Genomic DNA, 27,289 nt, shown 5'->3' with positions numbered 1-27,289 from the left:
AACATCTGGGAGTTCACGGTTTGCATATTGCTGAAGCCTAGCTTGGAGAATTTTGAGCATGACTTTACTAGCATGTGAGATGAGTGCAATTGTGCGCTGGTTTGAGCATTCTTTGGCATTGCCTTTCTTTGGGATTGGAATGAAGACTGACCTTTTCCAGTCCTGTGGCCACTGCTGAGTTTTCCAAATTTGCTGGCATATTGAGTGCAGCACTTTCACAGCATCACCTTTCAAGATTTGAAATAGCTCAACTGGAATTCCATCACCTCCACTAGCTTTGTTTGTAGTGATGCTTTCTAAGGCCCACTTGACTTCACATTCCAGGATGTCTGGCTCTAGGTCATTGAACACGTTATCGTGACTATCTTGGTCGTGAAGATCTTTTTTGTACAGTTCTTCTGTGTATTCTTGCCACCTCTTCTTAATATCTTCTGCTTCTGTTAGGTCCATACCATTTCTGTCCTTTATCGAGCCCATCTTTGCATGAAATGTTCCCTTGGAATCTCTAATTTTCTTGAAGAGATCTCTTGTTTTTCCTATTCTGTTGTTTTCCTCTATTTCTTTGCATTGATCACTGAGGAAGGCTTTCTTACCTTTCCTTGCTATTCTTTGGAACTCTGCATTCAGATGCTTATATCTAAAGAGCAATATTGCATAGGAACCTGGAATGTTAGGTCCATGAATCAAGGCAAATTGGAAGTGGTCAAACAGGAGATGGCAAGAGTGAACATAGACATTCTAGGAATCAGTGAATTAAAATGGACTGGAATGGGTGAATTTAACTCAGATGACCATTATATCTACTACTGTGGGCAGTAATCCCTTAGAAGAAATGGAGTAGCCATCATGGTCAACAAAAGAGTCCGAAATGCAGTACTTGGATGCAATCATAAAAACGACAGAATGATTTCTGTTCGTTTCCAAGGCAAACCATTCAATATTACAGTAATCCAGGCCTATGCCCCAACCAGTAATGCTGAAGAAGCCGAAGTTGAACGGTTCTATGAAGACCTACAAGACCTTTTAGAACTAACACCCAAAAAAGATGTCCTTTTCATTATAGGGGACTGGAATGCAAAAGTAGGAAGTCAAAAAACACCTGGAGTAACAGGCAAATTTGGCCTTGGAGCACGGAATGAGGCAGGGCAAAGGCTAATAGAGTTTTGTCAAGAAAACGCACTGGTCATAGCAAACATTCTCTTCCAACAACACAAGAGAAGACTCTACACATGGACATCACCAGATGGTCGACACCGAAATCAGATTGATTATATTCTTTGCAGCCAAAGATGGAGAAGCTCTATACAGATAGCAAAAACAAGACCAGGAGCTGACTGTGGCTCAGATCATGAACTCCTTATTGCGAAATTCAGACTTAAATTGAAGAAAGTAGGGAAAACCACTAGACCATTCAGATATACCTAAATCAAATCCCTTATGATTATACAGTGGAAGTGAGGAATAGATTTAAGGGACTAGATCTGATAGATAGAGTGCCTGATGAACTCTGGACGGAGGTTCGTGACACTGTACAGGAGACAGGGACCAAGACCATCCCCATGGAAAAGAAATGCAAAAAAGCAAAATGGCTGTCTGAGGAGGCCTTACAAATAGCTGTGAAAAGAATTGAAGCTAAAAGCAAAGGAGAAAAGGAAAGATATAAGCTTATGCATCCAGAGCGTAGTTTTCCCCTGACTAGATAATGTGTGCTTTCAATACGAGAGAAGAGGGGGAGGAGTGACCGGAGACCAAACTGAGAGGAGGGAGCTTCAGGACAGGCTGGGAGAGCTCCCGCATCCTCAGGTTCCCGTGTTTGTATCTCTGTGTGGTCACTTCTGAGGTTTTAGGAATCTCAGATCTTATTCTGTTGAGAATAACTGGCTCCTTGTCAGTGTTTTACTTCGAGATGTTCTTAACTTTATAGTGCTTTGTCAAGGAAGGACACTGAAATCCCAACTGCCTTTATTTAGATGACAGCATGGTCGACAACTGACCTACCCCAGAATTTATATGCTGATAATCTTGATGCAAGCATCATAAATAATAAGTTCAAAGGAAGTGTTTATTGCCCTCTACGGTTGCTATGTTGGGAACAAGAAAGTCTTGCATAATACTGAGGAGATAAGCGAGAGGCAAGAGTAACTTGACCTTCCGTCGCTTCTTTTGTCAAAACGACGTGTCCCCCAAGTTGAGTGACTAAAAAGAGCCTCATTCTGGAACACATACAGGTCCCTATTAACACAAAATGTATTTTCTCGTTTTTTTTCTCTGGATGATGGTTTCGTTAGAGGAAATGAACAGGAACTGGTAGTTCGCAGGAGGGTCGTGGCTTCAGATACCGTGTCCTCTTTTCCCGCTCACAGTCAGGACTGAAAGAAGTTATTGTATAATCCAAGGTATCAGAATGCTCTCTTGGCTGTGCTGGTGCCTGGCTCTGGTCTTGTAAGGCCAGGAACACTGTCTGTCCACTAACAGACACCCCTGATGAGGCCTGTCGGTTTATCTGACGCCCCCAGTTACTGCTGATTGCTCATCATTGTTCTCCTTCTACTTCATAAGACTTTCCAGCATCGTCACTGAATATTCTCATGGCCTTCAAAACACAGCTGTGTCTTTGGCATCTGCTTCTGCAGTGTATTGCCATCTCTGCCCCTCTGCCTGGCCTGGGTGCACAGGTGTTAAGCTTGGTACAGACTCTGACTTCGTGTCTGCGATGCGTCACCACAAATAGTCAACTTTGCTCCTTTGGAAGACTGTGACCAAGACTGCAAGCTTAAAAGGAAAGATTTTGAGAAAACTGTTATTCAGAGTAGTCAACATGCACAATTAGAGATGCACCTTGGTATAAAAGAATGTTTTCACAGTGTTGAGGATAAGTGAAATTTTGGTAAGTTCATTTTGAAATACTTACTGTATACTTCTCGTTTGCTTAAGTCTATACTCAGAAATGTGGGGACAATTAAAAAAGTGATCCTTACTCATAAATTAATTTAGTATGGGAAAGGAAATACATAAGCGCAAACTTTGGTACATTATAGTTAACTACTGAGTAAAGAATGAATCGTGAGCAAGCAAAGGTATGTAATACCATTACTAGGTAAAAAAGACATGAAACATCAAGTACTATGAGATGTGTTTAGATAAATGTTAGGGGAAATGATGCGGGAATGTTTTTCATTTGGTGAAAAAAATATACAGTCAATATAATCTCAAGTTATAATCTTGCAAATGTAAAATATAAAAGAAGCTTAAAAATACTAACTACTGGGTGGAGGCTCTTATAGGCAATTTTAATATTCTACATATTTTTCTGTATTTCTGTGCTTTTGATAATGAGTGCATATTACTTTTAAAGAAAATAAGTTACTTTAAAATGGTATAGAAAGAAAGTGCTTTGAGTTCCAAAGAAAGACATCATTTTGCACTGGAGTTGTTTGGGAGGGTAAGTGAATTCTGAGCTGGTTATGCAATTTAGATAGAACAAAGGTGAAATGTGTTTAGACAGGCAACCTGGCAGGAATGAGACCAAATCCAGTGATATTTTTAGATCGCCTATGGAATATTTTTTTCATTGAACTCTTGGAAAGACAATATTGCTTCTGGGTCTGCTCTATTTATATTTGGTGACAACATGGCTGCCTATGGAACAGTTTTGCACAACTTTTCCATCCTAGCATACCAATATCAAGAATCTCTTAGAAGATTTGGAGTAGCCCTCATAGTCAACAAGAGTCCTAAATGCAGTACTTGGGTGCAATTTCAAAAATGACAGAATGATCTCTGTTCATTTCCAAGGCAAACCATTCAGTATCACAATAATCCAAGTCTATGCCCCAACCACTAATGCTGAAGAAGCTGAAGTTGAAGACTTCAATTAAGTCCGTGGAGACCTACAGGACTTTCTAGAACTAACACCCAAAAAAGATGTCCTTTTCATTATAGGAGACTGGAATGAAAAGTAGGAAGTCAAGAGATACCTGGAGTAACAGGCAAGTTTGGCCTTGGAGTACAAAATGAAGCAGGGCAAAAGCTAATAGAGTTTTGTCAAGAGAATATGCTGGTCATGGCAAACACCCTCTTCCAGCAACACAAGAGAAGACTCTACACATGGGCATCACCAGATGGTCAATACTGAAATCAGATTGATTATATTCTTTGCAGCCAAAGATGGAGAAGCTCTATACAGTCAGCAAAAGCAAGACTAGGATCTGACTGTGGCTCAGATCATGAACTCCTTATTGCCAAATTCAGACTTAAATTGAAGAAAGTAGGGAAAACCACTAGACCATTCAGGTATGACCTAAATGAAACTGCTTACGATTATACAGTGGAGGGAGAAGGCAATGGCAACCCACTCCAGGACTCTTGCCTGGAAAATCCCATGGGTGGAGGAGCCTGGTAGGCTGTAGTCCATGGGGTTGCGAAGAGTCAGATACGACTGAGCGATATCACTTTCACTTTTCACTTTCACGCATTGGAGAAGGAAATGGCAGCCCACTCCAGTGTTCTTGCCTGGAGAATCCCAGGGATAGCAGAGCCTGGTGGGCTTCCATCTACGGGGTTGCACAGAGTTGGACACGACTGAAGTGACTTAGCAGCAGCAGCATACAGTGGAAGTGACAAATAGATTCAAGGGATCAGATCTGATAGACAAGAGTGCCTGAAGAACTATGGATGGAGGTTCATGACATTGTACAGGAGGCAGGGATCAAGACCATCCCCAAGAAAAAGAAATGCAAAAAGGCAAAATGGCTGTCTGAGGAGGCCTTACAAAGAGCTGTGAAAAGAAGAGAAGTGAAAGGCATAGGAGAAAAGGAAAGATATACCCATCTGAAAGCAGAATTCCAAAGAATAGCAAGGAGAGATAAGAAAGCCTCCCTCGATGATCAATGTAAAGAAAGAGGAAATCAATGAAATGGGAAAGACTAGAGATCTCTTCAAGAGAATTAGAGATACCAAGGGAGCATTTCATACAAAGATGGGCACAATAAAGGACAGAAATGGTATGGACCCAACAGAAGCAGAAGATATTAAGAAGAGGTGGTGAGAATACACAGAAGAACTGTATAAAAAAGATCTTCACAACCAAGATAATCATGATGGTGTGATCACTCGCCTAGAACCAGACATCCTGGAATGCAAAGTCAAGTGGGCCCTAGGAAGCATCACTATGAACAAAGCTAGTGGAGGTGATGGAATTCCAGTTGAGCTATTTCAAATCCTGAAAGATGATGCTGTGAAAGTGCTGCACTCAGTATGCCAGCAAATTTGGACAACTCAGCAGTGGCCACAGGACTGGAAAAGGTCAGTTTTCATTCCAATCCCAAAGAAAGGCAATGCCAACAAATGTTCAAACTACCACACAATTGCACTCATCTCACACGCTAGCGAAGTAATGCTCAAAATTCTCCAAGCCAGGCTTCAACAGTATGTGAACCGTGAACTTCCAGATGTTCAAGCTGGATTTAGAAAAGGCAAAGGAACCAGAGATCAAATTGTGAACATCCATTGGGTCACTGAAAAAGCAAGAGAGTTCCATAAAAACATCTACTTCTGCTTTATTGACTATGCCAAAGCCTTTGACTGTGTGGATCACAACAGACTGTAGAAAATTCTTAAAGAGATGGGAATACTAGACCACCAGACCACAATTGAGCGACTGAACTGAACTGATCCCAATAGCAAAGGGAAAGGAATGCATCACCCCTGAGCCTTAGAGGCCTTAAAGCATCTCTTGAAGTACAGTATTCTCTCTCTTATTCATCTTAGAATATCCTGGTTTATTTGTCTTCAGATCCCTTATTATATATTTGTTTTAATATAGAAATAATGCTGTTTTCCATTTAAACTACTGGAATAACATTAGAAAAAATATTCTCCCAGGAAGCCTTGCCATGTTTATTGCATTATTTCTATATCCTATTTGTACAGCAGCCAAGCGCTCCCAGGACATATGCAAACACCCTCAGAAAAGCATTGTTAAAGCTTCAAAAAATAAATTACCAATTTGGAATTTTTAAAAAACAATGTTTATTTCATTTTTTCCACTAACAGTCATGAAAAACAAGCTGCTTGACAGAAACACACTGACTAGCAACCAGAAAGTAAACATGCTGTTCAGTCACTCAGTCGTGTCCAACTCTTTGTGACCCCGTGGACTGCAGCACGCAGGGATTCCCTGTCCATCACCATCTCCCGTAGCTTGATCAAACTCATGTCCATTAAGTCAGTGATGCCATCCAACCATCCCATCCTCTGTTGTCCCCTTCTCCTCCTGCCTTCAATCTTTCCCAGCATCAGTCTTTTCTAGTGAGTCGGCTTTTAGCATCATGTGGCCAAAGCTTCAGCATCAGTCTTTCCAATGAATATGCAGAGTTGATATCCTTTAGAATTGACTGGTTTGATCTCCTTGCAGTCCAAGGGACTCTCAAGAGTCTTCTCCAACACCACAGTTCAAAAGCATCAATTCTTTGGTTCTCTGCTTTCTTTATGGTCCAACTCTCACATCCATACCTGACTACTGGAAAAACCATAGCTTTGACTAGACAAACATTAGGTAGCAAAGTAATGTCTCTGCTTTTTATTATGCTGTCTAGGTTGGTCATAGCTTTTCTTGCAAGTGTCTTTTACCTTCATGGCTGCAGTCACCATCTGCAGTGATTTTGGAGCCCAAGAAAATAAAGTCTGTCACTGTTTCCATTGTTTCCTCATCTATTTGCCATGAAGTGATGGGACCAGATGCCATGATCTTCATTTTCTGAATGTTGAGCTTCAAGCCAACTTTTTCACTCTCTTCTTTCACTTTCATCAAGAGGCCTTTGAGTTCCTCTTCACTTTCTGCCATAAGGGTGGTGTCATCTGCATATCTGAGGTTATTGATCTTTCTCCTGGCAATCTCGATTCCAGCTTCTGCTTCAGCCCGGCATTTCACATGATGTACTCTGCATATAAGTTAAATAAGCAGGGTGCCAATATACAGCCTTGACGTTCTCCTTTCCTAATTTGGAACCAGTCTTGTTCAATGTCCAGTTCTAACTATTGCTTCTTGACCTGCATACAGGTTTCTCAGGAGGCAGGTAAGGGGGTCTGGTAATCCCATCTCTTAAAGAATTTTCCAGTTTGTTGTGATCCACACTTCCAAAGGCTTTAGCATAGTTGATGAAGCAGAAGTAGCTGTTACATAGGCCTTTCCAAATTCATTTCTATTTAGGAGGAAATTGACCTCGTCCTGTACATTATTGTTTAGAAACATTTGAATTGCATGTAACTTAACTGTAAAAGCCTCTCCTACTTCCTTATCTTTTCCTGTGGCCCCTTCTACTACTCTCTGTTAAATTCATAACTTCAGACATGTATGTAGATATAAAATGCCAGATTTAGATTAATGCACACTGATAGGGGAAAAGGGTAGGTCATAAAGAAAGGAAAATTACTTTAAAATATGATGATTTTGTTTCTGCTTCTACAGCAATGGCCTAATTCCTTTCTAGTGCTTTTGGTATGGTTTCTGAAAATGCCCTAAGGATCTTATGGATAGGAAATTTTAGGACTCCTGGCCATAGGTGGAGTAAGGCAGGACCTGGTGAAATACTCTGTTTGATAAAGGCAACTGAAGTTTTGCATTTACATGAAAACCAAGAGTTGAAATGAGATACCCTGTGATTACAGAAAAGATTTCAGGGGATGAGTGTCTATTGGGAGAAAGGCCTTCTTGAGGAAAGGGTGAAAAGCCACGGCTTAAAGGAGGACCAGCCTTGAGAAAAATCTTGATAGCCTGATATGATATGGTTCAAGGGTTGACAAACTTGTCCTCTTATGGGCCAGAAGTATTTGGCTTTGTGTGTCGTGCAGTCTCTGGGTCTCTGTGGCATGCACTCAGGTCTGCTGTCGTGATGTGAATGAGCCATAGACGTTGAGTAAGGAATGTGTGTGCCTGTGTTCCAGGACAGATATTTACAACAGTGATGTTTAGTTCAGTGATTTCTGCTATTCTGTCTCAAGTGTGTGCCACTTTGGGTTGTAGCCTAATTTCCCTCTCCACCCCAAACCCTAAGCAAACAGGAACATGTTTATTACAACAGCTTCTGGTAAGGCTACTTTCAATAGGTGGGATGATGGATAAGGTCTGGTACAAGCCCAAGTGGGGGAGGACAGAAAGGAGACAGCAGTCACTGGAGGCCAGGAGAGGTCAAGAATTCAGTGGATGTCAGAGCAGGGGAGAAGGTAAGGCCAGAGTCTCCACAGGACCCTTAAGAGGTCCTGCATGTTTAAGGGAGTTAGAGGGCTTGGAGACTCACCCAAGGAGTCAATGCTTCTATTCCACACGAGAAAGAAAAGCTTACTATTTCTCCAATTTCACAGCATAAATGCAGAGTATAGAAATGTTTTGAAAAAAAAAAAAACAACACAGTGCCTGTGTACAGCCCTGACAGAGTTATCACCCCTAATCACTGGAAAAAGCAAGAATCCAAGAAAACAACAACAACAACGCTTTGTTACCAGTTGTCCAACTAATGACGTATCGTATTCAAATCCTGTTTCCATTTTGAACATTTGAATTGTTGAAAAACATTTTAGTTCAGTGTGTGTATTACTGTTTTCTTGATTTACAGCGATGGAGGATGAAGACTATTGCCTTCTTTGAAATAATTGGATAATCACTTTTTTAGATTTTTCATCTGTTATTACTGATTGGCAATGGGTAAAAAAATAAGAAAAGTTTCTCAATTATAGGTTTCTTTAATTTCTTAAAAGAAATTATTGGAGAAGGAAATGTCATCCCACTCCAGTGTTCTTGAATCCCACGGACAGAGGATCTTGGCAGGCTACAGTCCATGGGGTCACCAACAATCAGATGTGACTGAGTAAACTAACAACTTAAAAGAGATTAGACAGCAGCTTTCATTTTTAAATTTAGGCCATAATTTGCCTCAGGTTTTTTAAATACTTGCAGGGTCTAAAAGGAAAAACATAACTATATCCCAAATTTCAAGGCTAAATACTTATTAGGAAATAATAATAAAACCATATCCACTGTGTCTGGGCTCCCCTGCTGGCTCAGTGGTAAAGAATACACCTGCCAGTGCAGGAGACATGGGCTGGATCCATGGGTCGGGAAGATCCCCTGGAGAAGGAAGTGGCAACCCACTCCGGTATTCTCGCCTGGGAAATTGCATGGACAGTGGAGCCTGGTGGGCTAGAGCCCGCAGGGTCTTAAAATTGTCGGACATGACTTAGTACTAAAGAACAGCAATCCAACTGTGTTGCTGCTAGAAGAATCTAAATTGCCTTAAAACAAAACATTTCACTATTACCAAAGTAATGTGATTACTAAATGTTATTCACCACAACATTGTGACATGTAGGCTTCACAATGTGAATGTCATTGCACTGCAATTTTACAAGGCTTCCTTCTTCCCCTGTATGAAGATACAAGTTCTGTTTTCTGTACAGTTAATATCCACAATTAGGAGAGCAGCAGTAGTTGTCGTGAAGGTCTACGAGAACTGACAGCAAACAGAAGTATTATATTTAATCACACTCTTAAATGTCAGTACTTTTTCTGACATCCATCATAACTGAGACCCTGTGTTAAACGAAATAGAAACTTCAATTTTCTGTATTTCGTAAGCAAGGAGATTAGAGTTTAGATAGGAAAAGTATCTTGATGAGGGTCTCATAGCCAGTCAGCGGGTGCGAACACAGGTCTCAGCGACTGCAAAGCCCAGTGTCTTACCTAGTGTATGCCTCTGCCTCTTTGTGGGTCATTTAATAGGCAGCTCATTCTACATAAAGGAAATGATGACTCATGCAACACCAGTACCTTTCGTCTTCAAGTCTGGGTTGGTGTTAGAGATTTAAGAATGGAAGCACAAGAAGTTCCAAATACTTCCTCATTCCGCAGCTACTTTTCCCTCCCGTGGAGGTTAGATGACGGCATCACTTGAGATTAAAGTGGAGACTGTGAGTCAGCAGCAAAGTTCCCACCGGATGCGGAGGGCCAACTTGAGATTAGGCGTGAGGGGCACAGAGGGCTGGACAGCCAAGGGGTATGGGCTTCCAAGGGGCAGTGACCATGTGGTTAGGCGAGTAATGGCACGAAAGCGGTCTTGGATGCTGGGAGGTACGAATCTAGGGTGTGAGAAGGTACAACCGTACTCAGTATGTGTTCAAAGAATGGCTGAGCAGGCGGTTGATGGTGCCTAATGTGAATTTTTTTTTCCAGTGGTTTTTCTAGTAGTTATGTATGGATGTGAGAGTTGGACTATAAAAAAAGCTGAGTGACAAAGAACTGATGCTTTTGAACTGTGTTGTTGGAGAAGACTCTTGAGAGTCCCTCGGACTGCAAGGAGATCCAACCAGTCCATCCTAAAGGAAATCAGTCCTGGATATCCATTGGAAGGACTGATGCTGAAGTTGAAATCCAATATTTTGGCCACCTGATGCAAAGAATTGACTCATTTCAAAAGACCCTGATGCTGGGAAAGATTGAAGGCAGGAGAAGAAGGGGGCGACAGAGGATGAGATGGTTGGATGGCATCACTGACTCGATGGAAATGAGTTTGAGCAAGCTCCATGAATTGGTGATGGGCAGGGAGGTCTGGCATGCTGCCGTCCATGGGGTCGCAGAGAGTCGGACATGACTGAACGACTGAACCGAATGTGAATATAGGGCAATGCAGAAAGCCTTTCCAAAGAGCAGCCTTACTAGTTTTGAATTCTGCACATAATACTAATGAAGACTCATGGCTTTATCTGACTGTGGACAAGATAGTGTTTTGTATAGAAATGGGAGTGGATTAGAGGCAGAAACAGGCAGAGATTAACAGGCTCTGTGGAGCAGTCTATCATTATTTCTCAGTAATCAGTTCATGACTTACCTTATTTAACACTCGTCACAAATTATTGATGTATTGTAGTAAATACAAAGTAAAATATCAAATATGCTGATAACAGTATTTTTTTTCACCACTGTTCTGAGGGGTAGGACTTGGGGTAAGGAGTTTGGTGGTGACCAAAAAGATGACAGAAGATTTGATGAGTGTGGGAAAATCCAAAGCAGAGGGTGGGAAATACACAGGGTAAATAGACATCACGAATCTGGGACAGCTGAGGATTGAGGAGGCATGTGAAATCATCAATAACGTGATGCATCTAAAAGAAACTTTGCTCACTCAGCTCAGTGTTAGTAAAGTAAAACAGTGAAACCTGGGGTGAGTTTAGGACATGTTGGAGGTGCACCGTATAACATGGTAGCAAGCTGTGGCAGCATTTCCTGAGGGAGAGGAGTGGCAGTTTCATCCATCAAAACCCTTCATTCCCAGGGCACCACAAAACCCCTAGAAGGTATTGCTCATTGATCACTAGACTGCTTTCCTCTGGATTCTAAACACACCTCAGCCCACTGACCAGTGTTTGTAGCTGGCATTTCCCCTGCTAACATTGCTGTCTGGCTGCTTCATTCCTAGTATCCTCTCTAAACAGGGCATGAGAAAGTATCTTCTTTTAAAAACAAAAAAAGCATAAGCAATTAGATGTTTTACTAAGAAATTAAAATGAGAAAAAATACAAAGAATATATACACACACACCCAGAGAGATCTCAGTGAGGTCTACTCTAACCATGTGTTAAAGATTACATAAGGGATTTGATTGAGGTCATATCTGAATGGTCTAGTGGTTTTTCCCTACTTTCTTCAATTTAAGTCTGAACTTCGCAATAAGGAGTTCATGATCTGAGCCACAGTCAGCTCCTGGTCTTGTTTTTGCTAACTGTATAGAGCTTCTCCATCTTTGGCTGCAAAGAATATAATCAATCTGATTTCGGTGTTGACCATCTGGTGATGTCCATGTGTAGAGTCTTCTCTTGTGTTGTTGGAAGAGGGTGTTTGCTATGACCAGTGCATTCTCTTGACAAAACTCTATTAGCCTTTGCCCTGCTTCATTCCGTGCTCCAAGGCCAAATTTGCCAGTTACTCCAGGTGTTTCTTGACTTCCTACTTTTGCATTCCAATCCCCTATAATGAAAAGGACATCTTTTTTGGGTGTTAGTTCTAAAAGGTCTTGTAGGTCTTCATAGAACCGATTAACTTCAGCTTCTTCAGCATTACTGGTTGGGGCATAGGCCTGGATTACTGTAATATTGAATGGTTTGCCTTGGAAACGAACAGAAATCATCCTGTCATTTTTAAGATTGCATCCAAGTACTGCATTTCGGACTCTTTTGTTGACCATGATGGCTACTCCATTTCTTCTAAGGGATTCCTGCCCACAGTAGTAGATATAATGGTTATCTGAGTTAAATTCACCCATTCCAGTCCATTTTAATTCACTGATTCCTAGAATGTCTATGTTCACTCTTGCCATCTCCTGTTTGACCACTTCCAATTTGCCTTGATTCATGGACCTAACATTCCAGGTTCCTATGCAATATTGCTCTTTACAGCACCGGACCTTGCTTCTATCACTGGTCACATCCACAACTGGGTATTGGTTTTGCTTTTGCTCCATCCCTTTATTCCTTCTAGAGTTACTTCTCCACTGATCTCCAGTAGCATACTGGGCACCTACCGACCTGGGGAATTCCTCATTCAGTATCCTATCATTTTGCCCTTTGTCACTGTTCATGGGGTTCTCAAGGAGCTGACTGTGGCTCAGATCATGAACTCCTTATTGCGAAGTTCAGACTTAAATTGAAGAAAGTAGGGAAAACCACTAGACCATTCAGATATGACCTCAATCAAATCCCTTATGATTATACAGTGGAAGTGAGAAATAGATTTAAGGGACTAGATCTGATTGATAGAGTGCCTGATGAACTCTGGACGGAGGTTCGTGACATTGTACAGGAGACAGGGACCAAGACCATCCCCATGGAAAAGAAATGCAAAAGAGTGAAATGGCTGTCTGAGGAGGCCTTACAAATAGCTGTGAAAAGAAGAGAAGCAAAAAGCAAAGGAGAAAAGGAAAGATATAAGCATCTGAATGCAGAGTTCCAAAGAATAGCAAGGAGAGATAAGAAAGACTTCCTCAGTGATCAATGCAAAGAAATAGAGGAAAACAACAGAATAGGAAAAACAAGAGACCTCTTCAAGAAAATTAGAGATTCCAAGGGAACATTTCATGCAAAGATGGGCTCGATAAAGGACAGAAATGGTATGGACCTAACAGAAGCAGAAGATATTAAGAAGAGGTGGCAAGAATACACAGAAGAACTGTACAAAAAAGATCTTCACGACCAAGATAGTCACGATAACGTGATCACTGACCTAGAGCCAGACATCTTGGAATGTGAAGTCAAGTGGGCCTTAGAAAGCATCACTACTAACAAAGCTAGTGGAGGTGATGGAATTCCAGTTGAGCTATTACAAGTCTTGAAAGATGATGCTGTGAAAGTGCTGCACTCAATATGCCAGCAGATTTGGAAAACTCAGCAGTGGCCACAGGACTGGAAGAGGTCAGTCTTCATTCCAATCCCAAAGAAAGGCAATGCCAAAGAATGCTCAAACTACCGGACAATTGCCCTCATCTCACACGCTAGCAAAGTCATGCTCAAAATTCTCCAAGCCAGGCTTCAGCAATATGTAAACCGTGAACTCCCAGATGTTCAAGCAGGTTTTAGAAAAGGCAGAGGCACCAGAGATCAAATTGCCAACATCCGCTGGATCATGGAGAAAGCAAGAGAGTTCCAGAAAAACATCTATTTCTGCTTCATTGACTATGCCAAAGTCTTTGACTGTGTGGATCACAATAAACTGTGGAACATTCTGAAAGAGATGGGAATCCCAGACCACCTGACCTGCCTCTTGAGAAACCTGTATGCAGGTCAGGAAGCAACAGTTAGAACTGGACATGGAACAACAGACTGGTTCCAAATAGGAAAAGGTGTACGTCAAGGTTGTATATTGTCACCTTGCTTATTTAACTTATATGCAGAGTACATCATGAGGAACGCTGGGCTGGAAGAAGCACAAGCTGGAATCAAGATTGCTGGGAGAAATATCAATAACCTCAGATATGCAGATGACACTACCCTTATGGCAGAAAGTGAAGAGGAACTCAAAAGCCTCTTGATGAAAGTGAAAGAGGAGAGTGAAAAGGTTGGTTTGAAGCTCAACATTCAGAAAACAAAGATCATGGCATCTGGTACCATCACTTCATGGGAAATAGATGGAAAAACAGTGGAAACAGTGTCAGACTTTGTTTTTTTGGGCTCCCAAATCACTGCAGATGCTGATTGCAGCCATGAAATTAAAAGACACTTGCTCCTTGGAAGGAAAGTTATGACCAACCTTGATAGTATATTAAAAAGCAGAGACATTACTTTGCCAACCAAGGTCCGTCTAGTCAAGGCAATGGTTTTTCCCGTGGTCATGTATGGTTGTGAGAGTTGGACTGTGAAGAAGGCTGATCGCCGAAGAATCGATGCTTTTGAACTGTGGTGTTGGAGAAGACTCTTGAGAGTCCCTTATACTGCAAAGAGATCCAACCAATCCATTCTAAAGGAGATCAATCCTGGATGTTCATTGGAGGGACTGATGCTAAAGCTGAAACTGCAATACTTTGGCCACCTCATGCGACGAGTTGACTCACTGGAAAAGACTCTGATGCTGGGAAAGGTTGGGGGCGGGAGGAGAAGGGGACGACGGAGAATGAGATGGCTGGATGGCATCACCGACTCTGTGGACATGAGTTTGAGTGTACTCCGGGAGTTGGTGATGGACAGGGAGGCCTGGCGTGCTGTGATTCATGGGGTCGCGGAGAGTCGGACACGACTGAGCGACTGAACTGAACTGAACTGAAAGATTACATGTCCCCCACACCCGTGTTCCTGACCTCTCCTCCTCTGCTCTTTTATTCATAGCATTATCCCCTGTGATATGGGTGTTCCAGGTGGCTCAGTGATAAAGAATCCACCTGCCAATGCAGGAGCCACAAGAAACCCAGGTTCGATCCCTGGGTTGGAAAGATCCCCTGGAGAAGGAGATGGCAACCCTCTCCAGTATTCTTCCCAGAATAATCCCTTGGACAGAGGAGCTTGGCAGGCTAGAGCCCATGGGTTCACAAAGAGTCAGACATGACTGAGCAACTCAGTGTCCACACATACACCCCTGTAATATAATCCATTAGTTAAGTGTCTCGTTTCTAGTGTCTTCCTCCACTAGAAGAGAAACTCCTTCCAGGCAGAGAAGAAGCTTCTGCATTCTGATTATTTAGGCTTAGAATGTCCTTCTCTACTTTAAGTCATGCATTATTTCTAAGTCATGCATTATTTCAAGTCATGCATTATTTTTGTTACCCCAAGAAGTGAGTCAAACCAAAAATATTTTTTTAATATTTTGAAATTTTCATAAACAAAACTTAATAGGTCTCATTCTAAATTGCTTGTTATCCCAAAAAGTAAAGCAAGCCAAAAATAAATGTTTTTAAAATGTTTTGAAATTTTCATGAATTACACATAATAGGTTTCATTATGAGATGCTTACACTTTTGGGAGGTTTGCTCTCTGACCTTTAATATCAAAGAGAATTGTGATCTTTTCCCCAGCCACACTCCTGGTTGCCATTTGTCAGAGAGAGAATGCTCCTCCACGGATGTTACATGTTTATAGAACCTGAAAAAAACAGCAGGCAGGTTTTAAGAGATGGAATATGCAAAGAAATGGTATGTGATCTAAGATTGATTAATAAGATAATGATTTCCAAAGAAGTGCTTTTATGAAATGGTTATCAAATCTTGTTTACGCTTGTGGATGACTAATATGAGCATGTGATCTTAAATTACCGGGGTGAAACAAGTCAACAGTTAGACTTGGGAATTTGACCCTCCAGTTGATGAGCAAGGTATGGGGATGAGGATGAAATCGTTGAAAGGGAGGAGATCCTTCCCTTTAGGTCACTGGCGTGTCTAGGCACAGCCTGAAATACCAGGAGGCATTAAAAATATAATAGGCAGCTTGGACAAGGAGAGAGGTTTGAGAGAAAATGAGGGAGCTGAGGCAGAGTTGAACAAGGTCTATTTCCTACATGAAACTATTCCTTCATTTCATCTACTGTAAATAACCAACAGAGAGCCAAACACAATGAAGAAACAAAGGAATATCTTCAAATGAATGAACAAAATAAAACTTCAGGAAATAATGAAATTGAGGTGTTATTTACATGATAAAGAATTCAAAGTGATGGTCATAAAGAGGCTCAACAAACTGGGGAGAAGAATGGATGAACGTAGTGAGAACGTCAATAAAGATTTGGAAAATAGAAGAAAGTAAGGATAGAAGTCACAGAGCTAAAGAGTACAATAACTGATCTGAAAAATACCATGGAGGGACTCAACAGCAGACCAGATGAAGGACGCAGAGAATCAGTGTGTTGGAAGGCTGGGCAGTGGAGCTCACCCAAGCAGAGCAACGAAAAGAAAAAAAAATTAAAAAGTGAGTATGCCTGAGGAACCCATAGACCATATCAAGAAGACTCACATTCATATCATAGGGATCCCAGGAGGAGAAGAAAAAGAGAAAGGGGCAGAAATCTTATTTGAAAAATAATGACTGAAAACTTCCTCACCCTGGGGAATGAAACCAACATCCAGTTCCATGGTGCTGGGAGAGTTCCATATAAGGGGAACCCAAAGACACCCACACCAATACACATCATAATTAAAATGTCAAAAGTTAAAGATAAGAAAATATTACAGTGTCCAGAGGTGTAAAACACCTCGTTACATACAAGAGAACCCCATAAAACTAAAGCTGGCTTTTTAGCAGAAATTTTGCAGACCAGAAAGGAACAGCACAATATGAAGTGATTCAAAATGATAAAGGAAAAAACTCCCAATCAAGACTACTCTCTACCCAGCAATGTTATCACTCAGAAATGAAAGAGAGATAAAGAGTTTCCCAGGCAAGCAAAAGCCACTAGATCAGCCTTATAAGAAATGTTAAAGGGACTTCTTTATGCTGAAAGAAAGGGAGCTAATTAGTAAAAAGAACATACATGTAAGGATATATCTCACTGAAAAGGTAAATATATAGTAAAGGTTGTGAGTTAATCACTTATAAATCTTGTATGAATTTTAAGAAACAAAATTAGTAAAATCAACTATGATTATAACAATTATTTAAAGGATACTCAGAATAAACAGATGCAAAATGCAATATTAAAAACATAAATGTGAAATGATAGAGTAAAAATGCTGATTTTTACAATGGAATCAAACTTAAGTTGTTATCAACTTAAAATAGACTGTTATGTGTAAGTTGCTGTACATAAGCATCAGATATCCAAAAAACAAGCACCCATAGTAAATACACAAAAGATAAAGAGAGAGGAAACTTAAGCATACCATAAAAGAAAGTCATGAAACCACAGAAGAAGATATACGAGGGATAAGAGAGAGAGTAGTAAGCAATAGCTTAGTTTAACTTTTATTAAGTTAACTGTTTTAGAGCCTTTTAGGTTCAGGACAAAATCGAAGGGAATGTTCAGAGATTTCTTGTATACCCACAGCCCCAATAAAAGCATAGTCTCATTATCAGCACCTCTTACCAGAGTTACGTTTGTTGTAATTGATGAACCTACACTGACACATCGTGACCACCAAAAGTTACAGTTTACACGAAGCCTCACTATTGGTTGGCAGATTTTATCAGTTTTGACACATATGTTGCATGCATCCATCATTATGGTATCAAACAGGGTATTTTTATCTCCCTGAAATTTCTCAGTGCTCTGCCTGTTAATCCCTCCTCTTACCAAGCACTGACAACCACTGGTGTTTTTATTGTCTCCAAATTCTAGAATTAATTGTTTTTAATTGTGAATGATTTTACTATGAATTAAAATAACAAAATGAATCAAATGACTGCCTAAATAATTAAAATACGGTTCTTCTAATATTTGATAGTATTCAGACATGTTGTTAACATCACTGAAATTTTGTGTGTGACTGAGTTCTGCACAAAATGATTCTGTGTAAACATATCTATGCATCATTAGGGTTTACAGATTTGTGCTTTCCAGTGGGTAATCTCTGTCATTGTTATTTTCTTGCTGCTGGACCGTTTTTTTAATTGATCACTGAAGTAACAGCAGGATATATATACTGCCTTTGACATTACTCATAAAGAAAACAGAGAAAAGAAAAACATAATAAAAGAGAAGCCAAGAGAAATTATAATCACAGAATCAGGGTAATAAAATTATAATTAAAACTGTTCTCTCATAATACATTTAAAATATTGGCATAATTGGTTACATATATGTTTTCATAAATGTATATAATCAATAGTGACTCAGTTAAACGTTTGCTGTTGTTCAGTTGCTAAGTTGTAAATCATGTATATTCAATAAGGGCTTAATATCCAGATTATATAAAGAAGGCATACAACTTAATATCCAAAGAACAAACAATGTGATTAAAGCACGGGCAGAGAACCTGAGCATTCTTCCAAAGAAGATAAACAGACCGCCAGCATGAAAAATGGCCCATATCACTAACCATCACGGAAATGCAAATCAAAACACTATGAGATATCACTTTATACGCTTCAGAATGGCCATTATCAAAAAGAAAATGTGGTTGGTGAGGATGTGAATAGGAAAGATACCTCATTCACTGTTAACAGGATTATAAATTGGTGTAGCTACCATGGAAAACAGTAGGGATATTCCTCAGAAAATTAAAAATAGAAATACCATATGATCCAGCAATCCCACTTTTGGGTATTTACTAGAAAAAGTTAAGAATGCTAGAAAAGATATACGCACCTTGTGTTCGTTGCAGCATTGTTTGATTTATTTTTTAAGCAACCTAGTGAAAGAAAGAAAGTAAAAGTGAAAGTCACTCAGTTGTGTCCCACTGTTTGCGATCCCATGGTCTATACAGCCCATGGAATTCTCCAGGCCAGAATACTGGAGTGGGTAGCCGTTCCCTTCTCCAGGGGATCTTCCCAACCCAGGAATCAAACCTAGGTCTCCCACATTGTAGGTGAATTCTTTACCAGCTGAGCCACACGGGAACCCCAAGAATACTAGAGTGGGTAGCCTATCCCTTCTCCAGTGAATCCTCCTGACCCAATTGAACGAGGCAAAATCTTTACCAACTGAGCTATCAGGGAAGCCCACATGTCTATCAACAGATGAATGGATTTGGTATACAATGGAATATTACTTAGCCATAACAAATGAAATATTGCTGTTTGTGACAACATGGATGGACCTATGCAAAGTGAAATATTACAGAAAGACAGACTCTGATTTCACATATGTGTGGAATCTAAAAAACAAAACAAGTGAACAAACAAAACAAAACAGAAACAAACTCATAGATACAGAGAAAAACTCAGGGTTGCCAGAGGGAAGGGAATGGAGGAGATGGGCAAAACAGGTGAAGGGGATTAGGAGGCACACACTCTTACTGACAAAGGGGTCATGGTGGTACAATGTACAACATAGGAAACATAGTCAATAATATTGTAATGAATCTGTGTGATGACATGGTAACCAGACATGTTCATTATTTCATAGTGTATATAATTTATAAATATAAAAATAATGTGTACAGTATAATTGCTACGTTGCACACCTGAAACTAGTAATATCAGAAATTAACATACTTCAGTAAAAGCTCGAGAGGGACTGTCTACTAGTCAAAACAAATGCAGCTGAGAGAATGAGCCCTTATAAGCCCAAATAAAAATGTGATAGAAGATGAAAAACGAAGAATGACCAGAGGCTTGGGGAAATTATTTCATTGTTTGGAGAAGAATAATGAGGAAGTGAGTAGTATAATTCCTGGGATTGTGTTGCTACTTTAAGAAGTAACACAAACAGATTTAATTTTCTCTAATGTCTTTTAATTTCGTCACTAAGGAGAATGATCTTTATACTGGAAAGGATTTATTATCAGAGCAGAGCAATTTTACCTGTTTAAACCCACAGTTTCTAATAAATTTCCTCCAAAAAAAAAAAAAAGCTAGAAGGGCCATGCAGTACATTACAGCAATTTTTAGATATCTGAGAGATTACTCTATGGAAGAAGAATTAGAATTTTTCTTTCTAACCCCGGAAACAAATCAGGATCACGTGGAGGGAGTTGTGGGAAAACTTACTGACTCACAAATAGGTGCTTTCTTATCCCAGCTGACCTCACTGCCTGAGACGAGACAAGCAGCAGTGAGTCAGTGCCTAGAAGCTGAGGATGAGAAATGATCACACTCTACACATATTTCCCACTTAAATCACCACGAGAAAATAACAGCAGGAGGATATTACAAGTGACTATGCATGGGAGACCACAAAGAAGAAGAAAGCCCATCTCCACCTGCAGTATGTCCTTTATTTCTAAGGACAAGCTTAAATTCTTACCTCTAATTCATCTTCACTCCTGGTCTCCGGACAACTTAATGCAGTAGTTTCCTGATTCATCTTGAGACATTTTTTCACTTGTCTTTAGGGAACTTCACAGAGTTATCTGTGTGTATTTCTATCCGGGGAATTATAAACTCCTTGATAAGGGGGAAGATGTCTAATTGAAATATGTGCACTCTCCAATACCCAGCCTAAAGAAGGTTAAGCTTGGGGTGCTCAGAAAAATATTTGTTGATTTAAGGAAAGAATGATGCCTTTGCCCTGAAGTCTCAGTAAGACTCAGAGGAAATAACTAACCATTCTGACTCTTTGCAACCCCTATGGACTGTAGCCCGCCAGGCTCCTCTGTCCATGAGATTTTTCCAGGCAAGAATACTGAAGTGAGTTGTCATTTTCTCCTCCAGGGGACTTTTCTGACAGGGATTAAACCTGAGTTTCCTGTGTCACCTCCCTTGCTGGCAGGCTATTTACCCACTGAGCCATCAGGGAAAGCCCAATATAAAAGGCAAGGTTGCCATAAAATCATTTAGAGCAGGCCCCATATTTGGAACATTTCATTATTTAATTTTTCATCATTTTTTATAGTTTCTCAGTACTATGAGAAATGTCAGGAAAGATACTCAGCCAAGCTCTTCATGTGTTCCAATGTACAACAGAGCTAAAGCGGATAAAGTACAAGGTAAGGGGCACAATGCAAAGTTATATAACCGTGAGGTAGTTACGGGAATCGCTGAGAACTTTGCCTCTTGATTATCTAAGACACGGGGTCAGGGCAGTCCCCATTTGTTGCAGAGACTGCTGAAATCTCCAGTATTCATTTTGCTCTTCTTCATTAGTAACAGGACCCTGCACTTTTAACTGGATCCTTGGCCACCTCCCTAAAGGCTTCATTTCTCAGCTTTCCTTGTTGCCGTGTGACTGTGTTCCACCTACAGAGATGCAAGCAGGGTGTCTTGAAAGTGTCTTCAGAGGGATCAGTGCTCCCTCCCTCCAGTCTTCCTCTTTGCAGAAGGGCGTTTGGACCTTGAGTTGAGACGGACGCTGTCATGGAAGCTCCCAGGTTTCTCGGGCTCTTGGAGCCACCATATGAACCCTGGGCTGCCGATGGTTCTTACCCAGAGAGAGAAGTAACCTGGTATCTCTTCCCCCCTGTCTTTTACAGCTTAATCTAATCTTAACGGATACACCAGTACTTCCTGGAACAGTGACGTATAAAGAAGAAGGGAGCCATGTGAGTGTAACCGTGACAGGGAATATTTTTGTAGACAGAGCAAGTCAATTTTGTGTTTAGGTAGTGATTGAATTTTGCTTAGTATTAACTTCTTTTTTATTGGCTACCTTGTAAAATCTTTTAAGCGTCCCAGCAAATATTTAATCTTCAGAATTTCTGCAAATAGGTATTTTGAGAACCACTCGAGTAACGAAGAATAATCCTTGCATTCCCTCTGTGTTTCCTTCTGCCGGTCTCCTGTCATACATTTAAACCTTGCCTTAGAGCACAGGGTCATGGGCGTCCTCAGACTTTTGATGTAATAAAGGTTGCTCTTAATGTTCTCATTGTGACTAAGCTAGAGCTTTGAAATAAAAATATGAAGCAAGTTCCAGCCTCTGTATGACTGTAAAAAACAGTAAATATTTTTGAATGTATTGTAAAACACCAATATACTATAGCGGTGATTATACGGTCATTTTTCCCGACCTGATTTCCCATCTCTGTGAAATACTTTTATTGGAGCCCACATAGTTCCCCTGAGTATTAGAAACCTGGGTAGCCCTGAATCTAAACTGTTGTTCAAGAAGAGTCATAACATTCCTTTTGTCATTGTTGACTTGCTAAGTCGTGTCCGACTCTTTAGACCCCATGGCTGTGGCCCGCCAGGCTACTCACTCTGTCCATGGGATTTCCCAGGTAAGAATACTGGAGTGGGTTGCCATGCCCTCCTCCAGGCAACCTTCCCAACCCAGGGATCAAACTCACATGTCTTACATTACAGACAGATTCTTTACCACTGAGCCACCTGGGAAGCCCAACAAGTGAGTTTTTCTGGGCCTCTCATTTTTAACACTCCAAGAAACCTTTTTCCATCTAGGGGCTTTCTTTTTCCTTTTTAATTCTAAAAGAGAACTACTTTTTCCATTATTTCTTCAATACTTCCTCCTTTTCATTTCTTATTTCTGTGGTGTTGGAGAAGACTCTTGAGAGTCCTTCGGACTGCAAAGAGATCCAATCAGTCCATCCTAAAGGAAGTCAGTCCTGAATATTCATTGGAAGGACTGATGCTGAAGCTGAAGCTCCAATACTTTGGCCACCTGATGTGAAGAAGAGACTCATTGGAAGAGACCCTGATGCTGGGAAAGAGTGAGGGCAGGAGCAGAAGGGGATGACAGAGATGAGATGGTTGGATGGCATCACCGACTTGATGGATGTGAGTTTGAGTAAATTCTGGAAGTTGGTGATGGACAGGGAGGCCTGGTGTGCTGCGATTCATGGGGTCGCAAAGAGTTGGACATGACTGAGCAACTGAACTAAGACTCCTATTATTCATGTGTGAGTATGTCTATATCTATTCTCCTTATCTTTTAGCTCTTCATTTATATATATTTTTTCTTTGTGTTTTTCTCCTCTGTTCTGGGAGAACTTTCTTCACTCTAGAATTCTAATTCATTCAACTGTATCCATTCTGTTATTTCATCCATCTGATGTGACTTTTTTTTTTTTACTTCAGCCTCTGTGTTTTTTAAGCCTGCTATTTCTGCTTGGTTCTCTCAGCCTCTGTTTATTCTTGTTTTGCGTTGCTGCTGCTGCTGCTACTCTAAGTCACTTCAGTCGTGTCCGACTCTGTGACCCCATAGACGGAAGCCCACCAGGCTCCCCCGTCCCTGGGACTCTCCAGGCAAGAACACTGGAGTGGGTTGCCATTTCCTTCTCCAATGTGTGAAAGTGGAAAGTGAAAAGTGAAAGTGAAGTTGCTCAGTCGTGTCCAACCCTTAGCGACCCCACGGACTGCAGCCTACCAGGCTCCTCCATCCATGGGATTTTCCAGGCAATAGTACTAGAGTGGCATACCATCCCTATTTCTTTCAGGATGATGATCTGTCTAACTCTGAATGCTTGATCCATCTCTTCTATTATTTCTGTTCTCAATCGTGTCTGACTCTTTGCGACCCCTATACAGTCCACAAAATTCTCCAGACCAGAATACTGAAGTGGGTAGTTTTTCCCTTCTCCAGGGTATCTTCCCAACTCAGGGATCAAACCCAGGTCTCCCACATTGCAGGTGGATTCTTTACCAGCTGAGCCAGGAGGGAAGCCCAAGAACACTGGAGTGGGTAACATATTCCTTCTCCAGCAGATCTTCCTGACCCAGGAATCGAACTGGGGTCTCCTGCATTGCAGATGGATTCCTTACCAACTGAGCTATCAGGGAAGCCCCTTTTCTGTTCCAGTGAAGCCTATATGCTGTCCTCTTTTGAAATACTTGTGCTCTTCAGCATTCTGTTATTTTTCCCTGGAGGACAGCAGCTCTTCTGATAGAAGAAGCATAAGGGAGGAGACCAAATTCCACTCTGTATGAGTCACAGTGAGCCGAGTAAGGCACGAAGTGAGCACTAAGAAATGAGACTCCTTTTCCTGTACACGTCACCCACTGTGGAGAATCATACCGAAGCTTTGGAGAGCCCTATAAGGATGATGTGAGAATTGAGGGCTAGGATGGAGTCGTTTTTATCTTTTCCTTTTGCTCATGCATCTTGGAATATTTTGTAGTAGAAGAAATCGACAAAGACATTAAAGGAGTTGCAACTTATTAAAGATAGTTCACAGATAAGATTCCATGGCAGGACTTTTTTTTTTTTTAAAGGAAACTTAGAACTTTATTGGATTATAAAAGTTGACGTATATTCATTGTAGACATTTTGGAAGTCATGAATAACCCAAAGATCAAATAAACCACCATCCGTAATTCTACCACTCATTACAGTTAGCATTTTGCTGTGACGTCCTCTAGACTGTTTATCTGAAAATACATGTTAACCCAGATATCAACTCGGCTCAGCTACCTTTACAGCAAGAACTGGTTAAATTGAACACAAGCAGCAATACCACATCTGTAAAATACAGACTCCCACCTGCCCTTACCACCCACGCCCCAACCACGAGTTCTCAGATACCTTAGGGGTTACTTTCTTGTGTTTTATCTGTTTCGATACCTCTGTGTCCATATCTGCTGGCTAATGGTTCTACCTGCAGTATTTACTTGCAAAGCCAAAGCTTCTGTGAGCTTTTATAAAAAGGTGACTCAAATTCAATTATTTTATGACTTTATTATGTTTATTGGGAATCTGGAGGATATTCACTTGAACAGCACCTCTATCCATCTTTTTGGCTTCTCTTTTCCTAAGCCTCCTTCTCTGGATAATAAATATCTCATATTATCTTTCACAGTATTGTCTCCCCATATTTAGTCTCCTCTTCTGCTTTGAGTGTTTTCTAAATAAATGCAATTCCTTCCTTAAAAATGATGAGTATAGTTTTAGTTTCTTTAAACCTTTATGTGTAGTTATCATTTAAGCCAAAATGTTTGAACTCACACCTGACACAGTCTTATAACCTTCTTTATCTCTGTTAACTCTATTGTGAAATTTTTCCTCATAGTTACGTATTAGTCCACACATCATCTGTAGCGGTTGGTTTACTGGTTTTACTCGGATGGTCCGGCATCTAGCTATCTAATTGCCTATTTTTGGAAATGAACTACTTTAAAATTTTGATCATTAGAATAAGCACCACAACACACACTCTTGTAGCTATAAAAAGAAATGAGGTGGAAACTTGACTGACTTCAAAGAAAGCTTGAGGATTCAGATCTTAAGGGTTACCTAAGAGAGAAGGTTGGAGGCTTCACCGACTCGATGGACATGAGTTTGAGCAAACTCCAGGAGTTGGTGATGGACAGGAAAAGCCTGGTGTGCTGCAGTCCCAGGGGTCACAAAGAGTCAGACACGACTGAGTGACTGAACTGAACTGAAGACAGGAGTTATAGATTTGAGTGAAGGGCTGTGCCTTGTTGTAAGATTTTAGGTACCTATTTCCAAACTACCCTCCACAAAGTTTGGACCACAGTTACTAGTGAGTCAAAGCAGTGCCTCTTTTCCTGAGCCTTTATTACTACTAGGTTTTGTCAGTTTCCCAATCTCTTAGGCAGTCAAGGTATTCCATTTCTAAAGTGCATTATTTCTCACATTACAAGTGAAGCTAAACCTTTTCCATATTGTTTTTACTACTTCAACTTTCCTTTTATAAATTATTTGTTTTTTAATTTGCTAAATTTTTATACTTGGATGTTTTTTTAATTTTCCCATTTGTCTATTACCTTAAATTATTTTTCTATGTACAAAGTTTTATTTTGTATCCATTTTTAAAAATCTTGTCTGTAGTAGAATTTTCCCTCAAGATACATCTCTCTAGACCTCTCATATCAGAAAGATATTTGCCTATATTTTCAGGAAGTTCTGTTATGGTTTTAATATTTAATCCATATGGACTTTGCTCTGGTGAATGACATGAGGCAAGAATCTGACATATTTTCAGATAGTTGCCTTATTAATAATTCCAGTTTTCCATGTCTTGAAATACCATGTTAATTACTGTCAAATTCTTACAAAAACTTGTGCTATTTCAAGGGCTCTGTCTTTAGTTTATGGATCAATGTCTTTATCCCTGCATCATATCAATTATTTTATCTTTTAAATAATTTTAATATCCCTTTTATTTTGTTCTGGAGCTGAACACCCTTCTTTTCCTCCTTCAATAAATTCTGTTGATCAGTCTCATGACATTTATAATTATTCCATCAAATTAAAAAAAGAATGCCATTGAAACTCTGATTGAAATTACATTAAATTTGCCTTCTAATTCAGAGATAATTAACATCTCCACAGTATTAAAACATCTTTTAAACAAAAAATCAGAGATAATTAACATCTCCACGATATTAAATCCTCTTTTAAATAAAAATTTCATTATTTATTTTTTCAAGCATTTTTTGTATCCCCGCCAAAGTGTTTAAATGTTCTGTTTCTAGATGAATTGTTGCTATTGTGAATGGTATTTTCCCCACTATATTCACTTGGTAGTTACTCAGATAAAGAATGTAACTAATTTATGAATATTTGCCTTTTTACTAGACATCAACTAATATCTCCAGTTAACTCTAATAACTATTTTGGTCAAGCAGGAGATGGCAAGAGTGAGCACTGACATTTTAAGAAACAGTGAACAAAAATGGATGGGAAGGGGCAAATTTAATTTAGATGACCATTCTATCTACTATGTGGGCAAGAATCCCTTAGAAGAAATAAAATAGCCCTCATAGTCAGCAAAAGAGTCTGAAATGCAGTACTTGAGTGCAGTCTCAAAAATGACAGAATGATCTTGACCCATTTCCAAGGCAAACCATTCAACGTCGCAGTAATCCAAGTCTGTGCCGCAACCACTAATGCCAAAGAAGCCGAAGTTGAACAGCTCTGTGAAGACCTACAAGACCTTCTAGAACTAACATTGAAAAAAAAATGGAATGAAGATGTAGGAAGTCAAGAGATACTTGGAGTAACAGGCAAGCTGGCCTTGGAATATAAAATGAAGCAGGACAAAGGCCAATAGAGTTTTGTCAGGAAAACACACTGGTCATAACAAATACCCTTTTGCAACAACACAGGAGCACATGAACATCACCAGATGGTCAATACCGAAACTGATTATATTCTTTGATTGATTATATTGATTGATTATATTCTTTGATTGTTTTTTTGATTATATTCTTTGCAGCCAAAGATGGAGAAGCTCTATAAGTCAGCAAAAACAAGACTGGGAGCTGACTGTGGCTCAGAACATGAACTCCTTATTGCCAAAATCAGACTTAA

The 27,289-nt window shown here is 40.2% G+C and overlaps 1 long non-coding RNA gene across 1 annotated transcript; it reads right to left on the bottom strand.

Annotated features, from left to right (window-relative positions):
* Positions 1–15,485: 15,485 nt before the first annotated feature.
* On the bottom strand, positions 15,486–21,464 carry LOC129551042 (uncharacterized). The gene is made up of 3 exons (XR_008684983.2): positions 20,366–21,464; positions 18,767–18,809; positions 15,486–15,612 (listed from the first exon to the last, which is right to left on the bottom strand). It is a non-coding gene; the product is annotated as an uncharacterized LOC129551042 (long non-coding RNA).
* Positions 21,465–27,289: the final 5,825 nt, after the last annotated feature.

This window comes from Moschus berezovskii, chromosome 17 (genome assembly GCF_049115385.1).
Source record: "Moschus berezovskii isolate FMDL1 chromosome 17, NW_MosBer_1.0, whole genome shotgun sequence".
NCBI lineage: Eukaryota > Metazoa > Chordata > Mammalia > Artiodactyla > Moschidae > Moschus > Moschus berezovskii.
This window is presented reverse-complemented; position numbering and strand designations above follow the sequence as displayed.